Here is a 15,000-nt window from a genome sequence, read left to right as displayed (position 1 = left end):
CAAACCAGAGTCCTTTATTAGGGTACTGTGAAACTGTTAAAACTTATAGCAAGGTTATGGTAAATTATGTCAGGTGACAATTAAGGTACTTTGAGTTTTAACCTAGGACTTTTGGGTTGGTTGAGGTGACAAGTTTAGATTAAAGGACTAGGATTTGAATCTTTAGGAAAAAGGCCATTTGCTTTAAGAATTTGTGATTTGTTCATATACGGATACAAACCCTCTTCCTTTAATTGAAGACTTATCCTAAGGAAGGATGAAAGCACTATAACCAAACTGGCTGGTTTAAATTCCCAGGGAATGGGAAAGACCTTCAGTCCTGTATAGGAGCAGAAATTATGACTTATATCAACCTCCGGACGAATTGGACATGAAGATGAGGCCAGTGTTAGGCTAAGTCAGTACCTGGGACTGGTGGATAGTCAAGGAAGTACCTATACCTATAATGAAAATACATTATCTGAATGTATGGTCATTTATGAGAGATTGGTTTGTATGCATTTCCCCAGCCTCCGCCTAATGTGGGAGGATGGGTAGAAATTTCTAAATAAAACAATTTGTTAAGAACAGTTTCTCGATTATGCAGCTCACCTACATCTAGCGTCAGGTCCAGCAAGTAACGAAAGGAGTTCTGCATCCCATGGAAGGGGAAGAAAGAAGATGAAAAAGGGCCACCGCTATCTTAAAAGATATGTTTCCTGTCCCGTGAAGAAACTAGGTTTGCTTCATGATCTGTTGAGCAACTACACCAACGAGTAGCAAAGGTTGTTTGATGTTTCCAGACTCTTGCCTTAAAGAACTGCAACACTGATAGGGTTTTCCTGAGGGCTTTGCCAGATCTGATATATTTGGCTTCTCTCTTTTGAATCCAGGATGATCTTTACAACTACTTGTTTTCAGGAAAAGCCTGTCTTATTGTCCCATGATAACAAAAAAGGAAGTGGTCTAGGATCTCTTCTTATCATTCCCTCTGTTGCTGTAGGAAGATTAGTGGTGTCCTACCAAGACCAGAAGGATATCATCCTGGTCTCCACTAGTGGCATCATATAGTGAAGAGTTCGAGAGGAACTTGAATTAGTGAATGGCTAGGTTTAGGTCCTGGCCACTAACTCCTAATGGACACCTTATTTTATCTTCCAGAAAGACTTGACACACAAAAAGTTAAGCTACATGCTATTATCTTCAACAGGCCTAAACTAGTAGAGGATAGCCTGGCAGGTCGAAACACTATCTATTGCCCTCTCCCACGAACTCATTCGGCATGAACTCCCTTAGGGTGCAAGACAGTCCCATGCACTTCATGAGTTTTGTTAATTCTTGCAAAGAGTATAGGCTTAAGTTCTAGTTGGAAACCAGGGCTAGACAGTATTGTCTCTGCAGAGATTGAGGAGCTTCCCCAAAGAAGAAATAATGATAGAAAAAATCTAATCCAGGTATCATATGACATGTGGCCAATTGGGAGCAATCAGAGTTATGATTAGCCTTAGTGTCAGCAACCAATTGTTGAGTAATTGGCATAATGGGAGAATCGAGGGAAAGGCATAGGTATCTAAAGTTCCCAGGGATATTGGAAGTGTCCTTGTACACTGACTATGATCTGGGACTTCAGAGCAGAAAATTACAAGTTTCTTATTCAACTGAATGTCGAGCAGGTCCAGTGATGATGGAAACTGGAGAGAAAGAAACCTTTCCACCAGCCATTGATGTAAGTTCTACACAGAAGTATTGCTGTACAATAACTCCATTTAGTGCTTTACCAAGCTCATTTAGTAAGCTTGCAAAGGGCACCACTGTATGCATTTCCTGTAGGTTGAATAGCAGGTAAGTTTCATCTGTGGATCATATCCTAGAGATGGGTTGGATTCTCAGGTGGGCACCTGATCAATCCTCGGATACGTCTGTGGATAGCATGTGGATACCTGGTGTGTAGATACCTGACATAAGGATACATATGTCAGATACTTGATGCGTTGTGACCGAGTGCATGAAACCTGTGCTCGTGGAAAAGTCTTGTGGTGAGCAGTCTCGGAGGACCATTCATCTTAGAATGAGATATGAGAGTATCTTTAACAAGGGAGTCTGCTAACTTCATTGTGCTCATGCAACTCATTGATCGTAGACTCACCTACGATCCTGCTGCTGGTCTATCACCTATCTAGGAGATCTCTGAAAATCCCGAAGAAGGAAAAAGATGAGGGTTGCGACCCGCATCCTCATCCCAAATTACAATCGAGTGCTTGGTCTCATACCGGAACAGTTCAGAGCTGTGTAAATTTCCAGTATATAGTACTCCTCCTGGTATGCACTGTTTTCCCAGGTCTGTGATATGTATAGCTCTCATAGTGGTTTGTTTCATCCTCGTGTAAGAGGGAAGAAATTGATAGGAGACACAACTCCTACTGATCAATCTTTCTTGACAACATCTTCAGAAGAGAAGTAGCAGTGTTCAATTCAAGCCATTGCATCCAGTACGATACTGAAAGTTGTGTGTGTGGCGATGTAGCTTCCCACTGTGGGATAATTTTTAACAAGCATTTCCCCGAACGAAACAACTGAAAAAGTGATAAGAGAAATCATCCTGATGGGATTGGGAAACACAATAAAATAAAGTCTCAATAAAAAGAAAAATAAACATATAAGTCAAGGATAGAGCATGGATTGACACCAATTCCATGTTATTGGCAACAGAGCAGGAATCACATTCATCTGTCATAGACTTCAGACATTACAAAGTATAACTCAGATGTCATATATGGCAAAACTAAACATAAAAATGTTAATTATCGCTCATGTACAGTTAATTTTTTCATAAAGTCATGGTACCCTGTAGTGAAGTAGTTAAACATGACTGCAATTATAGTTTTAAAAACCCACAAGAATTTACATCGCTGGCGAAAGGGTCAACTATCTAAATATAAACCAGCAACCATGAACATTGAAGACTTTAGGTCTTGAAATGTTTCTCTAACACTATTTCTATCTAACAATCTAATCTATTTAATGAGAAATGAGGGTTCCCCTTTACCTTCTTAAAATAGACTTTAACCTAATATTTTTGGTCAATGGCATAAATAAATTTGAAAATTTTATGTTACAAACTAAACTGGTGATATTATGTGTCTCACGACAATTGAAAAACGACAGTGAATTTTAAATAGTCTTGCTTGTTACTTGTTGCGGGATTGTGCCTATTCTACAATTTCTCTGACGAAATTCAGCACTACAACTCTTCACACTAGCAAAGACAGCCTTCTTCCATTTAAAGGGTTATTGTGTCTTTCGCAATGTCACCTCTAGGTTTAAAATAATCACAAACAATCGTATGGTATCTGGAATTCTGTTCTAAACTTTACAGAGGAGCAAAGTCAACAGAAAACCCTTCCTTTCATCGATGTCCAAGTTAAACACTAGGATCATCCGTTCAAAATAAATAATATTTACAAAATCGACCAAAGTAGGAATATACCTGAATACAAGAAGTTAATCCCGGAAGCATATAAAAAAGTCAGTTGTGAGTGCTTACAAAAAAAGAGGATTTACACATCTCATCTTGGAAAAACGTAAACGCAGACCTGAACTGAATGTGACAACTATCAACTAATAACGGGTTTGCAGACATCATGATCAACAAAATTCTACAGCCCAAAATAACGAAAGATAATTAAGGTAACAAAATCGTTTATCCTATCCTTAATTTTGGATTGACTTATAAGAATGAAAGCATCACTTCACGAGGAATCATCCGTTATCCCGAAAGTCCCTTACGAGAGAGTACCTCTTTGTTATAAGGAAGAGTACTGCGGCTGCCCCCAGAGGACCAACACTATGTGCGACCGTAGTATACAAATATTCATACACAGAGTAAATATGTAAATCTCACAGAAAAGACTAAATCAGACATAGTACCACAAAACTCCGAAAACGTAAGCTGTCCCACAGAAATTGGAGTTCAATACAGCATTACATTTACATTCACGACTAAAATCCCTCTCTAAAACAAAAAAAATGATGGAACCCAGATCGTTCATAAGGAAAACAAATGGTCAACTTCTTTTCAAAATAAAACTTTGAGCAGTCGACATGAGTCAAATTAAGTTATTCCATCAAACAAAAAGCAGCCAGTACAAACACGGAAAGCAATGGAACGGCGTGTCCTTCGATAGCAGTATCTGGAATCCAGTACTTTTGCCCAGAAGGGGGCCAAGCAACGGATATGAATTACTAATACATTATATCCCTGATCTCTATTTAACTTTGACAACAGAGTAGCCTTGATCACCTGGCCTGCGCAACGGATTTTTCTGTGTGAATTCTTTAGACATTGCACATTTCAAGCCTGCACGTATGTTTGTATATGTGTGTAGGATTTTATATAGAAGCAAATCCTAACTAAATGTCCTCTACAATCCTCAAAGAATGTTTGAAGTGCTGAATATTTTGCGATGCTTTTTTTTTGTTGCCTTTGAAATAGCATTGTAAGATTAATTGATTGTAATTTTAAGTGAATCCTTATTTATAAATAAGACTGTAAGACAATCGTAAATTAGTAATCCCATGATAAGCCACAGTTTTGCCGGAACAGTACTCTAGTGATAAAATAAATGAAAACAGATAATCACCGTTCCTTTTACCAATGGCTCACACTGGATAATCTGAAAAAACAGCTGCATAAAATACCAATTCAATCACCTATTATATATATATATACACACACACACACACACACACACACACATATATATATATATATATATATATGTATATAATAGGTGATTGAATTGGTATTTTACCAATTCAATCACCTATATATATATATATATATATATATATATATATATATATATATATATATATATGTGTGTGTGTGTGTGTGTGTGTGTAAATATATATATATATATATATATATATATATATATATATATATATATACATATATATATGTGTATATATATATATATGTATATATATATATATATATATATATATATATATATATATATATATTTATCAGTAAATAGATAGATAAATCTGCTGACACAAACATAAATAATGGTTAAGTTACATTCCCGTTAGAACTACAAAATTGCCTTTTTGAAGAAATAAAATCACACAAAGGGGAAAAATGTGCAAACTTCCTGTCACGAGTTTGAAAAAGGTCAAAGTTTTGAAAGTTTACTCCATTAAGGGTTGATGAAAAATGACGTCCAACCTTTCTTCATTGTTTTTTCTTTCGAATAATTCTTTCTGTCCCGCCATCTTTATCTCGAACGCACAAATAGGTAACGGCCACAAAGATAAAGGGAAAATAAAGGCCTTTGACAAGAAGATTTAAGAAATACATATGGATCTGTATTCCTAATAATAGAAGCCATAAAATGGCAGCTTGATAGTGCTACAAACTAACCCACACATTTTTCAAGTAGGTGATCTCATCAGTGGCACAAATTGTACCCTATATATCTTTGAAAGGCTAACTATTCAGGGGTTAGAAACTGGCTGATGCCACCATGGAACGTACTGGCGTAATATCTTATAGCCTTCTAAAGTAACTAATCTCACGGCAAATTTTGACGGACTTCTCGAATGGGCGCTATTTTAAGTATAACTTATGATGGAGTAGGGATATTTTCACATTTTTCATACCATTGGAAAAAGAGAAATTGCAGTTAACATGCATATCTATAGTTTACAAGTTAGATCTAATGATGACCGAGAAATAAGAAAAAACTTTGCTCTTTTTGAAAGGATTGCAAGTACAAGGAAATATTTTGCTTTATAATGTAAGGCTTTTAAAATTGCGTTGGTATCTATTTCATGCAATTTTAAACTATAGAATAAATCTAAATCCATTTGAAATCATGAAGTTATAGCACTTTGTTAATATTTTAAGTTGTAAGCTTCACTGACATGAATCCTAATTTTTTATGTGCAAATAACCTCCAAGAAAACCTTTATTTGACAGAAATCCTTGCATAGTCTGTTGCAATATTTTTATTTCATTTCTTTTTAATTTTTGTGAAATCCTCCGCTTGTCAACCTGATCTATCAAAACTTGATAAGTTGTTTTTAGCTTGTAAGGCAAGGCAGGATAACATTGAAAACCATTTTCACAAAATTCTGAAGATATTTTCACAAGTAGAGTTCCAATTTTGTACCATAACAGCTGTAGATCATTACACTGCAGCCCACTTCATCATATCATTAATAGAAGTGTTAAAATATCGAAAGCGGGTAGTGTAGAATACTTTGGTATTAGTAATATACACTCGCATGTTTTAGTTGACGATTCTTCCAATATATTCAATTAGAAAAGTAAGTGCTTTGCGTGTGGTGAACGTTGTATTCCCAAACAACCTGTTCTATGTTGGATTTACCTACTATTAACCAGCCTGGTTCTTTCATCATGTATACAAAAATATTGCTTGCAGCAGAAAGACAGCAAACTTCATGGTGTTGCCAATGATGACATGGATGCAGTGGATATTCTGTTTCACTGGCAGAAAGTTTGATATATACACTACATAACCGATAGATACATAACCTTAAAGCAACACTGCTCCACTAGTGGTGATACTAACAACCATACCATAATTAAGACGCTACTTGATAAAATCAGCCCAACAATTCTGTAATAGAAACATGTATTTACTTTGAAGACATTAATGATGAATTTACTCAACTTGAATTTTGTGAATTAAACTTCAAGAAAGAATAGTAACATTACCTAGGAATTGTCAAAGGATGTATGAAGAAGTTATTATGTGGAGTGAAAATGCTTCTCATGACAGAACATAAAATTTGAGGTTTTGGCCAACCACCTTATTTACACATCAAAGGCGAACTAGAACAACCTTCATCAACTCGTAAAAAAAGGGTGAGGGTCGTCTTAAAGAGTTTCTATTGTGGTAGGGCGTAAGATGGCGTCTTTGCAGGGTTACGTTTATTGAATCTTCCTCAATTTCGATGAGTAATTTTCTTCTAATTTGGATTCTATAATTTCTTTATACAAATATATCCAAGAATTTATTATCTCTTTGGGATCTCTTCTTTATCTTCTTATATCGACCCTTTTAGTCACCCTGTGTACCAGTGTCCGCCGCTTGAGTCAACTTTCTCCATCAATATCTATTCCTTGCATTTTTCCTCAAGTATCACTCTACTCCATCGATCTGAATTGCTGATGCCCCACACTCCTGCTCTCCAACACTGGCATGTTCTTAGCTCTCTGGACCGGTTCCCCCTTCTCCTTTCTTATTACATGACCATAGTACCTTAGACGACCTTTCCTAGCCTTATCATTTACATTAAATACATGAACACCTTGAGTCTACCTCCTTTTTAGTAATCCATATCACTATCCTCATCTCGGTTCTTTCAATCAGTCCCTCTTCTTTCTCAAGTTTCTAACCCATATAGTATTACGGGCCTGATAACTGTCTGAGATATCTTCATTTCGAGTCTCAAGGGTATTTTTCTTTTTGTTTAAAATAACTTCAGTTACTTCTCTCCATTTTCTCCATGCTTCCTTCACTTTCGGTATTACTCCTATCTCTGTTATTATTGATCCTTAGCGGTTAAAACTTTCCTGATCTCTTCATCCAATAGTAAACACCAAGTTACTCTATGACTCAAAATCCGATGACAAGGAAGGGTAGTGGTAGGGAAAATTAGGCCAGATATCTTTTAATCTATTGTAATGTTATTCACTTAAGCGATGACATGTGATTCAGGTATTTAGTCGGCTGCAGTAAGTTGCCTCATTGTGGAAGAGAGCATAAAGGACGCAACCTCATAATAACAGCTATACTGGACCCAAAGGAGAATTCCACTTCATGAACTCAAGTTTACCCAACGCTCTTATAAGAGAGAATTCACTGAAACTCAGAACTTCAACATCCTCTTTTCTGTAGGGGTTCTGAGACGGTTACCCCATGCTTGACTGGTTCAGCACTCAGGCAGTAAATTCAATGGGACAGTGTGCGAGCAGAGATTATTACACACAGTCCCCCACAGCTATAGACAGAATAAAAATGTGGTAGGGTCAAAATAAAGAACGAGGGGCCACCAACGTAATCCATTAAGACTTTCAAACTATTTGGAACCACCACCACCAAGGTGACTGATATATATATATATATATATATATATATATATATATATATATATATATATATATATATATATATATATATATATATGTATATATATATATATATATATATATATATATATATATATATATATATATATATATATATATGTGTGTGTGTGTGTGTGTGTGTGTTATATACATACACATACGTGCAACCATAGTCCCACTAATCTAAAACCAAGGTTCTGGTGAAGTCGAGCTGGGAATATCCCTTCGTGAGATGTTGCCATGTTTCAACCTACATACTTACTGAGGCGCCAAATTTGTACGCATGCGTCGTCAGCCATGAAATGTCTATGCGCCTGTATGACCACCACATTTTTATAACGTTCATGAAGTGAGTGAGATATTTAGTTACAGCATGGATATCGACAAAAATCTTATTGCTCTCTCTCTCTCTCTCTCTCTCTCTCTCTCTCTCTCTCTCTCTCTCTCTCTCTCTCTCTCTCTCTGTCTAGTTATAATTGTTACATTACCTGCCCTTGCCTCTCCTGTTGAAGGTATTTCTTTGGTTTGTTTGCATAGATACGAGCAAGTTGGCTGAGTTGTCATTGTGTCTGTGTCAACACATATAGTGAACATTAGAGTATACTGAGGCTGTTGCCAGTACAGGAAAATGTGAAAAAGATAAACGTTGCTGGCTTATTTCTCTACTGAGCCTTGTGGCTCATGTGGCTTTAAATCTCAAACTTGCTTAATAGCTCATGCATATAGCAATAATGAATCTGTTCTACAGGAAATAGTAACAAAACAGAACCGCTACGTGATAGAATATGTATGAAGTTTAAAGGTGTCTGGTTTCAATTGCAGTTTTATCAGAATAGATCCTCACCAGAACGTCAACCGGTTAAGCCCAAACCCCCCACTGTGGCGCCCATCCACAGCAGTGGTCTCCCCAGTAAACAGCTTAAAAATTACTGGAATCGATGTGCTGCCATGCGAATGCTGGGCGAACACGTTACCACTTTACGAGTCAGAAAGATGCTTTTCTTTATTGTTGTACATATGTCTCATGCATTATAAGTTTACTTTCCTTTAATATGCTAAAATATTTACGTTGCATCAGTATGTTTATCTATCTGTAATGTCTTTGACTTAAGTCAGATAAATGGTGCATCACTTGTTAAAAAAGCAAGGCAACGTTGTGCGTGGGTAAATCCCTACCTCGACTCACAAATACCTTGGTTTAGATTAGTGGGACTATAAATACATATAAGTTGAAAAAAATATCGGACAAATGAATAAAATGAAATTTCTGGAACAAGAACTAACAATATTTTCAGCTTTCAATAAGAAATTGAGCTAGATATAGAAATTTGCTGCCACGCACGAGTGATCAGTGGCATGCTTGTAAGTGTGTACAATCTTTTTCAAAATAAAAAAAAACCATTCCACTGATCATTTATACTGGATATCTCGGTTCTAGGTTATTGCTCAGGTTAATAGATAGGAAAAAATGAATATGAATGGTCAACAAAGGAGGGGTAATTATTACTGTGCATTTGTTTTCTATGATATTAACAAATAATAGTAAGATTATTTGTCAATGCCATAGTTTCCTTCAAATAATTTAGTCACCCACACAGCATGTGGTATTCAATTAGCACGACTGACAAAAACATAAAAAATAGTAACTTAGCAATATGCTTAAGAAATGCATATTTACAAGCAATGCTATTCTTCAATATATAACAATGGTGGAATTATCTCTGATCTTCAGAATTTAATTAAAATGTTTGAATCCTAAGATAAATCAATTTGACTATATATAATGTCAAAATGAAAGACTTTCCTGCTGTTACTTGGGGACGTTCGTATTACTTATTCTTTATTATATCTGTATTTCGTTTTCTAGTGACCGCTGAAATCCAAACGTCATCATCTCATTTCAGCGTCTACCTTAGATCGCGTTCGAAGTTGTTGGTCCATATTCTTCCTCCTCAATTACCTCAAACCAGCGAAGAAAATATAAAATTAAACTGTCTGAGGTTCTGTACAAGAAGTTCAATACGCGTAAATTACTTAAAACAGTTCTATCAGGATGTCATAGAAAATGAGAGTTCAAAGGTTACATGTGATTTATTTTTCATGGTGGTTAGGGATCCATACCAATAAATTCTCTTTGGCCATTTGAATATTCAACATAGGGAAAGATAGTGACCAGATTTTGGGCTAAGTAACCCAATAATGAAATCCGGATATTTTCACAATATTTGCACCACAGATATAAATTTCTACGATTTCCTCGAATAGGAATTGATTGAAACTAGTAGTTTATACTCAAACTAGTTTTATACAGCATAAATTAATCATCTGCCTTATTATGATTATTCTCATTGAGACCAAATTACCTGACATAAAATAAAAGAAAAATAGCTATCTAATACACTCGATATAAAGAACAATAACAGATGAGAAGAAAACGAATGTTTTTTTCTTATCATATATGTACCAATAAATATAGCCCATTTCACGTAGTTTGCGCATTGTACGTGATCATTTTCCCTGACTAAAATTGAAATACTTGTTTGTCGTAATATCCACTTCACCAATACAGAAGAAAAGTAATCTTAATAATGAAAATAAAAAAATGATGGTTTGACTACCGAATATACAAAATAGGAATTTATCCACTAAGGGAATACGTTAATAACTAAAAAAAATAATGATTGAATTAGAATTAATATAAAACAGAGAGTAATCACTCTACTTTAGTATTAGAGACATTTTGCGGACCATTTCTCTCGAATTTAATCCGTCTTTCAAAATTAGTTTGACATTTTTTTTTCTCAAAAATTTCCTATTCTTCAATTAATGCATTAGTCAAAGTAAAAGTTATATAGTTCCACCGTTTTCCCCCAAAAAGGGAATTAATAACGTTGCCTTCCAGACAGCCTTATTCGGGGATGTGAATTCAAAAAGATTTCTTGATTCAGCTCGTCAATGGCATCTATTTTCTCTCTGGTTACGTGGCCGTTGCATGAGAGAGAGAGAGAGAGAGAGAGAGAGAGAGAGAGAGAGAGAGAGAGAGAGAGAACCAGTGAAATATAACTCGACATAGTTTCTATCCTACCTCAATGTTGTGTATCTATCTGTTTTTCTTCTCTATTAAAAGGAAGGTATTCTTTTTTTTTTACTTTAACGGGAAACTTCTCTGCCATAGAGACCTATAACTTCCTATCAGAGGCGGGTCTATCGCTCCCTCCGGAGATAAGATTCCCATCTCCAATTTTTTTTTTTTTCTTCAATGAGTTGGGCATGATAAATACCATTAACTCACCCGGTCCATTGGAATTTAATTTGCTTAATTTCAAAGATTTAAATGGAAATCATGAGATACAGAAGCCAGGGATAATAAAATGTCCTAGAGACCACTGCATATATTATATGGTCAGTGCCAAAGTCACCTCTCTACCCAAGCTAGGATCAGAAAGGGCGAGGCAAAGGCTACTGTTGAAGCACCAGGTAGGCCTTTACGGTCCCCCCAAGCCTCCTATCCCTAACTCACATTGACAATGGGGTTGTGAACACAAATGAAACCTTTTTAAAGTTGCAAGTAGAGCTTGAACTTCTAGCTCACAAATATTGGGTCAAAGACGTTAGCTGGGCCAACATTTTACCATTAGAAGTTAAGATACTACCTGAATTTTACATCAGTATTTTTTGGATAAGGAGGCATACGCAAATGAGGCGTTAAGGTAGGATAACACAAATCTAGAGTAAAATGATTACTGATTTATTCACCATATATGATTATATTAATATTTTCTCATGAACAGATTTTCCCCTAATTTATTACGTTCCCTTAACTGTACATCCAAAATTTCCCTCCTTTATCAATGTTCTATCTTCATAGAATTCTGTAGCTTAGCGTAGGTTTTTGGAAGTGTGAGAAAGTAAACTGACCAAGATATTGAACTTGAAAGAAGTTAGTTAGTTGAAGGTCTACAAAATCTGGTTTTCCTGCTCTCCCTAAATTGAATCTGGTATTGATTTTGATTTTGTCTCATTACACATGTATAAGAGAGAGAGAGATCACTGTTTTGAGCCTACCGCTATCTGCTATGAATGCACTACTACATACTGTGAATCCCTTACCAACTTCCACAATCCCTCCTTCTTCATCCACCAAATCTCTTGGATTTATTTAGATAATGCAAGCAGCTGTTTTGGTCTTAATTTTCATTACTTCTGAAGCAACTGTAATTCCAGCTCCTAGTGTTTTTGTCGTTCTAGTGGCATTTCCTTTGGAATAGCAATCACCTGTTTGGGACGGAGTTTTTGACACAGGAAACATTAGTGTAGCAGGTTTATATTCAGGTCTCATAAAATTTCTACCTTGAACTGGTACAGGTGTTTTAACATAACCACTTCCTTGCACTTAGTTAATTACATTGCCGACAAACCTCAATATACAAGTCTGCCACTTCAACAACTTCAGCTAAAGATTGCAGATTTTTTTTTTTTCAAGAATACACTTAGTTAATGGTCATATGCAGTATAAAACTGTTTACGAAGTAATAAATCTTTTAAATCACTTACTGCAACTCCACGCTCGTAGATTACCAACCAAGGTTCAAAATATTTCATAATGGCAGCAAATTGTTGAGCGGTCTCACCCTTGTGAAGTTTTTAGCTTTGCAACTTACTTCGGAATCCTTTTGCTGTTCATTCGAATACTTTTAAAGAATCATTTCTAGCACATTTAAAATTTAGTGCTTCATCCAATGTTAATCCATTCTGCAGCTGTTATATGAACCGTAAATCGTTTTAGATAAGCGTTCATGTTGTCACTCTTTTCATTAAAATCTGGAAACTTGCTGAGATGCACTCTAGTCACAGACAACGACGTTCCAGACGTATTTTTCTGCCTTCCCAATTCCAACTGTATCTGTAACCATCTAAAGTCTCGTTCTGCTGCCTGTTCATTTCTCTCTCTCTCTCTCTCTCTCTCTCTCTCTCTCTCTCTCTCTCTCTCTCTCTCTCTCTCTCTCTCGCGTACGCTAAGGATTTTGCGTTCTCTGCATTTTCTCTCCCCTAACTGTCTCCTCCTCGTTTTTGTGTAGTAAAATCTCTTAACTCATCATCTTCATAACCTAGAGTTTGACCAATCTCAATAAGTTCCCTTAATTCTTGCATCCTGACTTATTTATCGTATAACACCGTAAACTCTAGTCAACTATTCGGGCGCAAAATCTGTTAGATCTTGTTATTTCTAAATTCAGAAAATCAATCAGATTAATCAATTATTTAAAATGCTCTAACATAAGAGCTCTTTTAGGTATATAACTTGGATAACTAAGAGTAACAATTATCAGACTTGAGGTGCTAACATAGTTATAAAAAAAAAGTCAAAACATTAAATAATGCAGATGAGTTACAAAATATAATCTTATTGTATATCTAAAGAGAATATACAGTTTTTATAAAAAATATCACTTAACACATTAAAGAGGTATCAAGGAAGTTTATATCTACATATTTCAAATAATCACTTGATTTTAAATCTCAATCCAAGAGAATCGTATCAAATTAAAAAAAAAAAATAAAAAAAGAGTTCAAATTATACAATTGGTTTCGATCAACAGATTGATAACTACTAAATTTAGTTAACAGCAGAATACATAAAACTTTAGGCTTAGTAAATGCACCAAGTCACAAAACAGTGATAATGCACAGTTCTTAAGTTCATAACACTTCATTTCATTGACATAATTCAAACAAAATGTCGTACTATGTTTAGTGATATTAACACTTGAGTATCATAAGCAATTGAAACAGAAAAATGGTACTAGAATTCAATATTTACATTAACACTTGAGTACTAGAGCAATTGAAATTAAAAAATGGCACTATGCTTAGATAGTTATATTGACACAATTCAAACGCTATAATGTTAATTATCCAGATCAGATAAGTAAGAGAAAACAGAGGTATCAGTAGCCAAAGGGAAGCTTAACTGCATTTCCTAAGACGCTGCAGCTATCAAGTTGACTGCCTAAAAGTGTGTCTCTGCAATTTTGTTGTTGTTATAGATTGCCTGGCTCTTTTGGCCAAGCACGGGCTCTTGCAATTCTGCAACCCTCAAGTGTTGAGATGATTTTAATTTTCAGAGGAATAAAGGATAAATGTCTCCGCAATGTAAAACTCGCCTTATATATTAAAAAAACACCCCTCCCCCTCTTGAGTATGTATTATACGGCTGTGTCATGTGATACATCACAAAACCTCGTTCCAAAAATGCTCTTGTAGGAATTTTTGTTATAATAGAAAATATTCATATTCACTTAAAAAAAAAAAAACATAAAAAACACTATTTAATAAGTTATAACATAATTTTAGAATCGATACTCAAATGGCGTCACTTCCTTTCTGGGTTCCTTTGATTCGTTCTAGAGCATTCTAGATAGATTTTTCCTGTGTCGTAATAAAGAGTACATGCGTCGAGTATATTCATTAGAAATCACAATTCAGTTACGTTATTGAAATAGATATTACTGAGCAATTACATAACAACAACTTAATAATAATAATGAATATAAATACCACTATGACTACTCATATCACCGTAATTATTTTAAGCTCTTAAGACATTTATATTAATCCTCACCTCGAGAGATTATTTCTATCAGTAACTTTATAAACTGATTTCCTTTTCTAAAGATACAATCGCTTAGATAGTTATCAGAGCAGAATAGATAAAGGCATACTTGATTTTTTTAAAGTAATCTATTATATATTTTGCAAATTATGCCGTTCAATAAAAATTTATTGCTGAGAAACGGGTTAAAATGGTTCACTTAGACATGATGTTCATAAATTTGAAATGACAATTTTATAGAAACAAT

The sequence above is a fragment of the Palaemon carinicauda genome, chromosome 13 (assembly GCF_036898095.1).
Source record: "Palaemon carinicauda isolate YSFRI2023 chromosome 13, ASM3689809v2, whole genome shotgun sequence".
NCBI classification, from domain to species: Eukaryota; Metazoa; Arthropoda; class Malacostraca; order Decapoda; family Palaemonidae; genus Palaemon; species Palaemon carinicauda.
This window is presented reverse-complemented; position numbering follows the sequence as displayed.